The sequence below is a fragment of the Brachyhypopomus gauderio genome, chromosome 3 (genome assembly GCF_052324685.1).
Source record: "Brachyhypopomus gauderio isolate BG-103 chromosome 3, BGAUD_0.2, whole genome shotgun sequence".
NCBI lineage: Eukaryota > Metazoa > Chordata > Actinopteri > Gymnotiformes > Hypopomidae > Brachyhypopomus > Brachyhypopomus gauderio.
In genome coordinates this window covers 20,558,239-20,569,713 of record NC_135213.1, presented here as the reverse complement: position 1 = coordinate 20,569,713, position 11,475 = coordinate 20,558,239, and positions in this window count along the sequence as shown.

Genomic DNA, 11,475 nt, shown 5'->3' with positions numbered 1-11,475 from the left:
AAGTCTAAACGGTCTCCCGCCTGGCCTGACTGAAAGTAAATTTTTATATCCGTTGGAGATATCATTCACTGAGGTAAGAAATTAACTTTTTATCCGGTTTCTCTAATTTGGTTATCAATGTGTAAAAGAACAAATATACAATGAAAGAAAGAAAAATATCTGAGGATATAATGCCTGACGTTATATTTAATTCAAACCTAGCTACGTTAATTAGCTAGCTTGATAGCTAAAACAACCGTTAGCGTTGAAAGGTAGAACGCAAGCCGTTCATTTGTTATGGCTAAGAAGAATAATCTGTGGGGGGAAATATAGTGTTTAAATGTCTATGTTTACACATTTTCGACGTAACCCACCTAGATTTAGTTAATTAATTTTCCTAGATCAGCTAAGACATAAGTGCAAATTTCGATGTTGCTAGGCTAGCTAACCTAAGATAGTGAGTTAACCTATCTTAGCAAACACTAGAACTAAGTGGTCACCTTGGTTAACTAGCTAGCTAGTTATGTTTAGAGAATGTTTGCTTAACGTTTTGGTAGAAAAGATAATTGTCCTGTTAGTTATTAATTAAGTGATAAACCTTTACAGTTAATAGTAAGTCGTGTCCTGGCATTAAATATACCAAATACAGTGGTACCTCGAGATACGAGCTGCTCTATATACGAGCGATCCAAGATACGAGCACCGAGACGAGCAAAATTTCTGTTCGACACCCGAGTGCACGTTCGAGATACGAGCATGAACCGGTCATCACAGCCATTCGCACGTGTGCTTTGCAACGAGTAACACTACGTACGGTGTATACAGTACAGTATTTCAATACTACAAACGTTTGTTTTGCATTATGGCTCAAAAAAAGGCTCTAGTAGTGGAAAGTCCAGTGAGAAAAGAATGATAACTATAGAAACTAAGCAGGAGATTATTCACCTGCATGAGAAAGGCACTCGTGTAGCCGAACTCGCTCGTCTGTTCGGCCGGAGTACATGTCTTTTTTTCCACATTTACGCTAGTTTTGTGACTTTTTTAAGGACCGGAACCAATTACAATATTTTACATTGTTAAATTGCTTCCAGAACCGAGCAGTTCGAGATACGAGCATGGGTCTGGAACGGATTAAACTCGTATCTCGAGGTACCACTGTACAAATGACTGCATTTCTAAGGTAGAGCTGTGTAGTATTAATCCCAGTATGAGGGGGAAAAACAAATGATCGTAGTCCTAACCTACCACAGACAATCTTGTGTATAGCAGAAAAGAGTATTGTCTTACGGATAAACAGCTACTAATGATTCTTGTAATGGGTCCAAGTTAGATAGCGGTTTTCTCGTTTTGGTGCTCTGTAAAGTAACATGTGGTGGTTGTTTTTGCCTCAGTTTATTCTATCTGAATTTTAAATTTTGTTTTGTAGGTGCCCTAAAACAAAATGCTTATCTTCAGAATTAACTAAAGATGTTGAGAGAGCTGTCTCAAAGTGGTTTACCAATGCTCGTGACCATGATGGAAACCGTGCCCTGAGAGCGCAGAGAGACTTTCAAAAAAGGAACGCAGAACAGATGTAAGTAATCAATAGTGAGTTACACGTTTGTGATAATGTGACTATGAAGGCATGTGAAAACCAGTCATTTTTACTTTCCAAAACCCTGACAGCTCCTATATTGGAGTTTTTAAATGTTTTATGTACACCTAACTTGTAAACACATCACTTGGCCTTTGTAAAATCTCCCCCAAGAGGTGATTAAAGTGTTAGACATCAGTGTCTTTGGAAATTTTGAGTAACTGCAGCAGCTCAAATTAGTGAATTGTATAGTATATTTGAAGGAGTACTGGTCAGGATTTTATTATACTGTGCAAACTAGAAGCTGGCAAGAGCCTTCATAGAGTTCTGTACAGTGTATTATGGTCAGGACCCAGGTGGTGCAGAAAATGCATGCCCATTAAACAGGCCTAGTGTGCTAATTCAATAGTACAAATTTACCATGTTTTAGATTCACAGAGAAGGATTTTTATCATTGCTAAAAGTGGTTTAGATAATCTGCAGTGTTACTGTTGTGTGCTTTAATTAATACTGTTGTCTGTCTCTCCCTCCCCTCTTCTCTCTCTCTCTCTCTCTACAAGATGTGAAACTACACAACTCAGCAACACACAGTAAAGGATTCTAAAGACTCTTAACATATGTTTTATGGACATTTATGGTTAAAATTGTTAGAGTTGTCGTTTTCAATAAAACATTTTTATTAGGATTGATCAAGCATTTGTCGTCATTTAAATGTAAGTATTATTATAAACAGCTCATCTCTGATTGAAATTACTTATGATAATACAGTCTTTAGTGCTGTGCTCTTATACAACAGTTTTGCAAAGTAAGAAAAGCAACTGAATATTGCATTAGGTATGTACAGCAGAGACCTCACCTGAAGCCCTCCATGACTCCATAGGGACCCACATTGGATGACACAAGTTAGCATTATAGTAATTGTGCTCCAAATGTGTGATGCAAGCTGACATTCTAGTGAGTGATGGGCTGATATTTGGGCCCCCTTTGCATAACCCATATGGGGCCTATAAAGATTTGCCCATGGGCCCCTAATGGGGCTGAAGCGGGTGTCTGCAGTTAACCATAAGGGCCCTACTTGTTGCCCACACTGGCCCTGTCATTATCCCACACAAACAAGGGGCCCATGTAGGGCCAGCGAATCATTGCTCATACGGGGCCCACCTGAGGCCCACATTGACCCCAATATTGGCCCACATGGGCTAACACACATGGGGCCCATGTAGGGCCAGTGAATCAATGCTCATACGAGGCCCACCTGAGGCCCACATTGACCCCAATATTGGCCCACATGGGCTAACACACATGGGGCCCATGTGGAGCCGATGGACAAATCTTTGTGGGCCCCAGCTGGGTTGCCCAAAAAGGGCCCATGTGCCAGCCCATTTCAAACCCATGTGGGGCCCGCATGGACATGTTGACTGGGATATTTGTTATTTTTTACGTTCAAGATTCCCCTTCCACTGACGAGGCGAGTGGAGTTGGCGGAAAATGTTTCCTTCAACCGGGCTTTCCTCGGGGTGCTTGGCGAACTTGTGAACCATGCGAGACAGACGCCAGTAAAAGCACACAAAATGTTGCTTGTAGTACTATAAATATTTATTTCATATAAAGCTATACGTTATTTTTAGGTAATTTGCTTTTTGCACTTTTTTAAACTATAACTATATTATTTACATATGTTGTACTTTAAATATCTATATTTCATAATAAAGTTTGATTTCATTTGATTGTATGACTGATGCTTTTTATGCAGGGTGTGTTCAGCCTGTTTGAGTAATACCAAATTATTATCAATAATTAGAGCAACCACATACAATAATAAAGATAAATAAGATACAATAATGCTATGTGTTAAGGGGCATCGACCGGTGTTGTGGTCGCATACAAATGATGTCACGACACTACAACCCGCGCGCCAACAGCGACTCCACCCACATTGGGGTGGTTCACCATTGTAATGGAAACACAACGCGACCATACCGTTCCGTTGCGAATCGACCCGTATCGAACCGTACCGCGCCAAGCAGGCCCTAGTGGAAATGCGCCAATAGACATCAGGTGGTGCTAAAGCACAACCAACTCTGCCCTTTATCAACGAAAGTGCCCTTTTGAAAAACTTCGGGTTTTTTTTTTTTGTTTTTTTTTTATTATCATTTTACTGAGGTCGGTTTGAAATGATCTTTTGAAAACCTGAGCGATTAAAAACAATGCCCTGAAATGCGCCACCACCTCGCACACACCCGACCTCTCTCTTCCTTTAACACCAGATGCGCTGCAGCAGCAGTTCAGTTCAGCGAGTGGAAGGAAGCGTCTTCAGCACAGCACACACGGTCACAGATAGACTTCTTCTCCCGTCCCCACCAGCCAGGTCACATACACATAGAGTAAAATCCAGGGCCGGCGCCACGGGGGGGCGAATGGGGGCGTCGCCCCCTCAGGCGAGGTGTCCCGCTCCCTCAATGTAAAAAATAAGACCCATTTATATTACAACAATCGCTACATGGTGCTCCCTCGGCCGCTCGACAATCGTTACACGCATTGTGTAACCCCCCCCCCCCCCCTCCGCTCAACAACTTACGTTCGCCCCCCCGAATTTTTCTGACGCCCCCTCACTGTATATGTTCTGGCGCTGGCCCTGGTAAAATCGTACCGTTTGCCCTCTAAACCCAACGTGAAATCATTTTGTTGTGCAGTAAAATGTCTCATACAGCACCAAACTACTAAGCATTTTAGCCGTCACCTGATAAACTAGTCGCTCTACCCAAATCAATGATAGATAATGTGAGGACGACCACATACAAATAATTAAGGTAGAGTTTGCAAATCTATGTGTTAAGCTGAACGTCTTCTGTTGTATAGGTTTTGTTAGGCAACATAAAATAACACATTCATTTGTGAAAGAAGAAACGGGAAGTTCCCCATTACCTGTGAAAAATGCCCATCTGCATTCAGTAGCCTATAACTCCTTCTCATACTTTTTGGTCTTTTTATTGTCTTAGGCCTATATTGATTTACTAATTGCAAAATATATGCAACAAGGCCTGCAGACAGTGGAGGGTAAACAGAAGTTAACTGAATGACATGACTGTGTATAGTTAATACTGGATATGAATTTTAAATTTTATCAGTTCGCTGCGTGAGTTTTCTCCATTGAAAACTCACGTTTAGAGAATGTTACAAATAAAATGTCAAATTTCATTCAACATGTGCTTGTAATTTTTTTTATAATGAAGTGTTCCACGTGCGCTAAAAAGTGCCCTTCACCACCCCCCCGAGCACTTGCCCCCCAAAATGTCTGTGCACGCCACTGGTCTTCGGCACGACCAATCAAGTTGAAAACATTAACTGACCAAAACAAACTGGACTTAAGGCTGGAGGGAGGTAGCTTTTTTACGTAATGTCCGAAAATCAGAAGGCGGGATGACCTGCAAGTCAATCAAATGACACCGCCGTCATCCATCCAGCGCTGATGATCCAGTGAGAGGATCATATTTCAGCCTCAAAACAGACAGCACGCGCATGTGTGTGGTTTATTATTATGATTTGATGGATTTTTCCGTCAATATTTTTAATAAAAAATATATATAAAATAAGTTTTTTTTTTCGCGGACATGTCGGTACGCCGGAATTCCAGCGTGACGCCTGAAAACTATCAGGCCTGTATTTCAAACCTTTTGACTTTCAGATGGCATATGGCAGTGACATTTTTAAAATATTGTTACAGAATGTTGCATCTTAGAGATGGCATATTGACTTGGCTTTTGATTAAATAAAGCTGGTTAAAGATGAATACATTTTGTGTACTATTCGTGTAATGAGTTTAATATCAATTTGGGTTAATGTAATGCATGTTATTTTCTAAATTAAGAAGGTACACCACGGAACAGGATTTCTCAGCTTGACAAGTTAAACTTTAATGACTTAAATGTTGGACTTAATTTAACAGACATGGGGGATTATTTAGCTTTCACAGTATTGTATTAATTTCTAATTACACCCACACAGTGTTAATTTCTCACACTCTAGTAGTGTAAATCTTTTAACACTGAAGTTGAGTGAATGGAGTCTGTAGTCTGTAGTAGTGTAACTATTTTACACTTTAAGTGTTGGTTTAATAACACTCTGTTGGTGTTAATTATACCAACACTGTCTAAAGTGTTAATTTTATATTTTATGGGTGGTTCGCATATAAACACTTTAAAAGTGTTACGTTTAACTCTCTTAGTGTTGTTTATGTGACTTCAAATTTGCAGTATATCACATCTAGAATGGTTGCAGGTTACAATAGTAGTATAGTATTTTAGCCACTGTTTTACTTGTAGTATGATAAATCAGCAACAAAGGAATTCTTGTTGTTTTAACAATATATCCTCCATTTAAACAGTGGTTAATTTTATACTTAATTTGCTTATATCTATTAGTATATTTAGTCCTTTCTGAACAGCACAAAGGTCTCCTGGGCTTTACACTATAGGAAAACGCCACACAGTGCTCGCAACATCAAGTGACGTACTAGAAAATGTGGAAATGCAAATATATGTACCTATAACAAAATAATGATGACCTATGATAGACTGAGCATGTTTGTAAGGTAGTTCAGGTCAAAATAGATAAATCCATTTTATTATTTATGTTAACTTTGACATAAATAAAGCCTTCTAACACTAAATTGATTTAAAATACTACATGACCACATATACCAGCCAGTTCATAAGAAGTCAGCACTAACCTGCTTTTACCATCGTTGTCGCTACCAACAGGCAGAAAATCATAAGTCGTTTCACTGTACCCATTATTGTAGTCTGATGCTAAAGAAGCAACGTTTTTGTAGAAGCCCACATTCATAATGGATCAGATGAGCACACACTCACAGCTATAGAGTAAGGAAAGAAAGTGGTGGGCGGTTAGACACTTTAGTCACGCCCCTCGGAGGTCCACAAACACCTGACTATCCCAACAACAAGAGTGAAAGCCCAATCCTACCAACCCCCAAAACAGACAAACAAATAAATACAGCAATTATCGTTCACCTGAAAGGACGCTAGGTTTTGCATTATTGATTAGGCTAAGCAGACAAAACAGACAAAGATTTTTTTATTAACAGTAACTACGGCTGTTGGCTTATATTTAATAGTTAACTGAGACTGGCTTCGAATCAAAACAGTTAATTAGACATTATGTTATTTATGACAGAGGACTCAGGCATGATATGAGTATACTCAAATGTATTTACCGGTATTTAGCGCTTTTTACAACAGCCACTGTCTCAAAACAACTTTACAGACATCAGGGTCCAAGGCCCTGTGACCAAGCCATAGGGAAAGGGAAGGAAAATCTCCCTAAGAGCATGAGGAAGAAACCTCACAAGAAACTTTAAAGTGGGAACCCATCCTCCTCTAGTTTACACTAGACCGCACAGCAAGAACAAATATGCAATAAAGAACAAAATAAGCATTAGATGCCTCCTCTGGTTAAATTTCAATTGGAACAGGTGCAGGTGATCTGTAAGTTTGGACTCTTTGGTTACTAAATTTGAGAAATTGCTTAGAAATTGCTATGTGGTATGTCTGGTATGTCTCTTGGTATGACATATTCTAAAGTCTTCTATTTCCATGACCACAATTAAAATGATCCAAAATGACAAATTAACTCATGCAGGATTATTTATGAAATACATCAGATTAATTAGCTGATTTTAATCAATTAGGCTAATCAACTGAGAACCCCATTTCAGACTAGGAGGCCTGATAATAGATCTGGATCAAACATCCTTAATATGGATAATTCAAGAAATAGGACAGGATTATGAAAAGCTTGAACACATTACAAATCTGCCAATTTCAAATTTAAATTAATGTCTGTATATACCCCCACTGTCCACTTTACTAGAAATGTCTGTACCATATGTTATACCTCTCTCACTGGCACGTTTTACAAGTCTACAAGCATATGCCACTGCTGAACAGATAACCTGTCAGTATAGCATTAACAGTGATTGGGTAATGTTGTGGTTATGGGTTGAGCTGACACAACTTTATTAGGTATATGTCAGGTTCATCAGTCTTGGTGATATCAGTGCTGAGTGGAGAATGGTCCGCCTCACAAATGTTATGTAACATTTATAGTCAGTTGTTCAATGATACCATGTTTCCAGAGGCCTCATTCATGAACTTTCATGAATGTATATATATTAGTGGTGGGACTTTAACGCGTTAATTTCGATTAATTAATTACAGGAAAATTAACGCACTAAAAAAAATTAACGCATTTTAACGCACGATACACTTTTGCATCGTGGAATGTTTCTCAGTGCACGAGTTCCAGGCGTACAGATTATATGGACGCACGATAAGATGAGCATGATGCAGATGACTGAAGAGGCTACGCTGGTGGATGGGAAATTTAAATATAAGAAACTTCCAGATGGAAGTTCAAACAAAAATAATGTTATTTACACTTTATGTAGGAAGGAGTTCGCTTATCACAGGAGCACTTCCACCCTTCGTTACCACCTCAACGCAAAACATGTTGGAGCTAAAGCTGGGCGTACACTGTGCGATATTTTAAATCGTGTACTCAGCTTCAGCTCAAACTGTACGACTAACTCGTTGCGGAGAGTCGGCTCGTGGAGCTGCTTCAACAGTGCGATACTCTCACGAGGAGCGATTTGAATTTCAAACGTTTGATATTCTTGCGACGCTGCGATTTCTGATCGGGAGTTGGTCGTGAGGTGTGAATCGCTCCTCGTTTACCTGTGTAAACTATACGATGCACGACACGCGATTGAGCCGAAACGAGTGAAAAATCGGCTGAAAATGGGCCAAAAATCGCACAGTGTACGCCCAGCTTAACGCGCAGGTCAGCAATGATAACTTAGCTGCTAAATGTATTCCTAGTACGATAGGGTGACCTAAACGTCCGCATTTCACATCCTGTCCCGGTCGTCCCGGTGAGGAAATGTCCTGGTTTTTAAAGTACCTTCATTGGACCATTAAGACTGGATTAAACTTTCGCGAGTGACCGTAGCGCGCGACTCCGCACGCGTTTATACATGACGCGTCATATTATTTGTGTTGTTCGCTCTCTGTGGTCGAAGATAAAGGCTTACAAGAAGCGCTGCACATTGCGTCAACTGATGCAAGTTATGAACTACCGTCCAGGGGTGAGTTTCCCAAAACGTTCTTAGCACCAAGTACTTCTTAACCTCGTACGTAAGAACGAGGGGAAAAAAAACAGGTTATTGTGAAAGGGAAGTAAAACAGGTTATTGTGAAGAGCGCCACAAATGTGGCTCTGACTGGGGATCACTGGACCTCTGTTAGCAACAAGAATGATCTTGGTGTGACAGCTCATATTATAGATGATGAATGGAAGATCCAGTCATTTGCTTTGAGCATGCAGAAGACCACTTCTAGGCACTATGGAGATGCCTGTGGCAGAGGCCTGGGAAATTTAAGAAAAGTATACCATCTAAAATGGTATTAAAAAACATCTTCTGATTTACTTCAATTCTTCCAATATCCTGAGCAAAACTCCCAAAATTAAACAACATTTTTGGTCAGAATTTCCAATGTTCTGAACTGTTTTCTGCACTCATATATTGGTCTGTGTAGTAGACTGGTGGAAAAATAAACAAGATGTTGAAGTTTGATTATGTTCATTGATTCATTCATCATTCAAACTTAAATTAATATTTCTCATGTTAAATACTGAAATGCGATTAAAATGTGATTAATTTCGATTAATTAATTACAAAGCTTCCGATTAATTCGATTAATTTTTTTAATCGCGTCCCACCCCTAATATATATATATATATATATATATGTGTGTGATTACATCCGCAAATCTCAAAGTGCTACAAAAGTTAAAACATAATTAAACAACATACCTGTAGAAACATCAAAAAATAAATGCAGTACAATTCCTTAAGTTAATTAAAAAGATAAGTTCTACTAAAAAGGTAAGTTTTGAGTCCTTTCTTAAAAGAATCCGTGGTCTGAGGTATCCTCAAATGGTCCAGGAGAACATTCCACAGGTGAGGGGCAACTGATCAGAAAGCTCATGCTAAAGACTGTTTATTTCCTCTTTTATTCTGTCGTGAAAAGACATTTCTGCTGCTTTCAAATGGGCATTTTTCACCGTTAATGGGGAACTTCCAGTTTCTTCTTTCACAAATGAATGTGTTAATTTATGTTGCCTAACAAAACCTATACAACAGAAAACGTTCAGCTTAACACAGATTTGCAAACTCTACCTTAATTATTTGTATGTGGTCGTCCTCACGTCATCTATCATTGATTTGGGCTAGAGCGACTAGTTTATCAGGTGACCAGTCGGCTAAAAATGCTTAGTAGTTTGGTGCTGTATGAGACATTTTACTGCACAAAAAATCATTTCACATTGGGCTTAGAGGGCAAACGGTACTATTTTACTTAAAGTGTATGTAACCTGGCTGGTGGGGCACAGGAGAAGAAGCCTCTCTGTGACCGTGCGTGCTGTGCTGAAGACGCTTCCTTCCACTCGCTGAACTGAATTGCTGCTGCAGCGCATCTGGTGTGACAAAGGAAGAGAGAGGTCGGGTGGGTGCGAGGTGGTGGCTCATTTCAGGACATTGTTTTTAATCGCTTAGGTTTTCAAAAGATAATTTCAAACCGACCTCAGTAAAATATGAATAATAATAATTTAAAAAATTTTTAACAAAGTTTCAAAGGGCACTTTCGTTGATAAAGGTCTGATGTCTATGTCTGCACGCCTCTGCACTGATATGTAAGGAGTGAGATCTTGTATTAGATGCGAGCGGTTATAGGGAGCCAGTGAAGTGAGTACAGTACAGGCGATCAAATTTTATTCCAAGGTTTGTAACTGCTGTGGATAAAGGAATATCGTAACCGGAAAACGAGATGCTGATTATGGAAGATGACTGGATCTGATGCGGAGTACCAACTAAGATAGCTTCTGTCTTGGCCCTATTCAGCTGTAAAAAATGTTGCCTCATCCACACCTCTATCTCATCTAAGCAGGCAGCAAGTAGGGATGAAGATGTTGATGCAGATGGTGAAGCAGAGAAATGAGATCCAACTTTTATATAGAGTTGTATATCGTCAGCGTAGCAGTGAAACGATATTCCATGGCTATTTATGACACTGCCCAATGGCAGGATGTATATGAGAAAAAGGATGGGACCAAGAACTGATCCCTGAGGGACACCGCAAGTCATGCTATAATACTGGGAACTCGTTTTACCAAAGGCAACAGACTGTACTCTACCAATAAGATAGGACTGAAACCAGGTCAGAGCCTTATCTGTGATTCCAATAGTATGTTGTAACCGATTCAGAAGTATTCCATGATTCACGGTGTCAAATGCAGCGGACAAATCAAGGAGTATAAGTAGGGAAGGTCAGCCCTTGTCTGCAGCCATCAAAAGGTCATTTGTGACCCTGACCAGAGCTATTTCTACGCTATGAGCGTGGACTGAAATTTTTCTAATAGGTTATTGCTTTTGAGATGATCCTGAAGATGTTCACCAACAACCTTTTCAAGCACTTTGTGATGGGTCTATAATTTGAAAGAACTTCAGGATCAAGGGAAGGTTTTTTGAGCATAGGACTAATTATAGCTGTTTTTAGTGCAATTGGAATATGGCCAGATTGTAGAGAGAGATTGATTAATGTAGTAATTAGCGGACTTATAGAAGGGATGTTCGCTTTCACTAGAGCCGTAGGAAAGGGGTCCAAAGCACTGGTAGAGGTTTTCATCACACGGACAATATCCTCCACCTCTTTCTTTGAGATTTCTGGAAAACAGTTTAGAGGTAGGGAAGCCTCAAATTTTGAATAAACCATCGGTAGCAAAGAAGGGGCACCCAGGTCCGAGTGAATAGAGTCCACTTTAGTCATTAAAAAATCCATAAAACGATTAT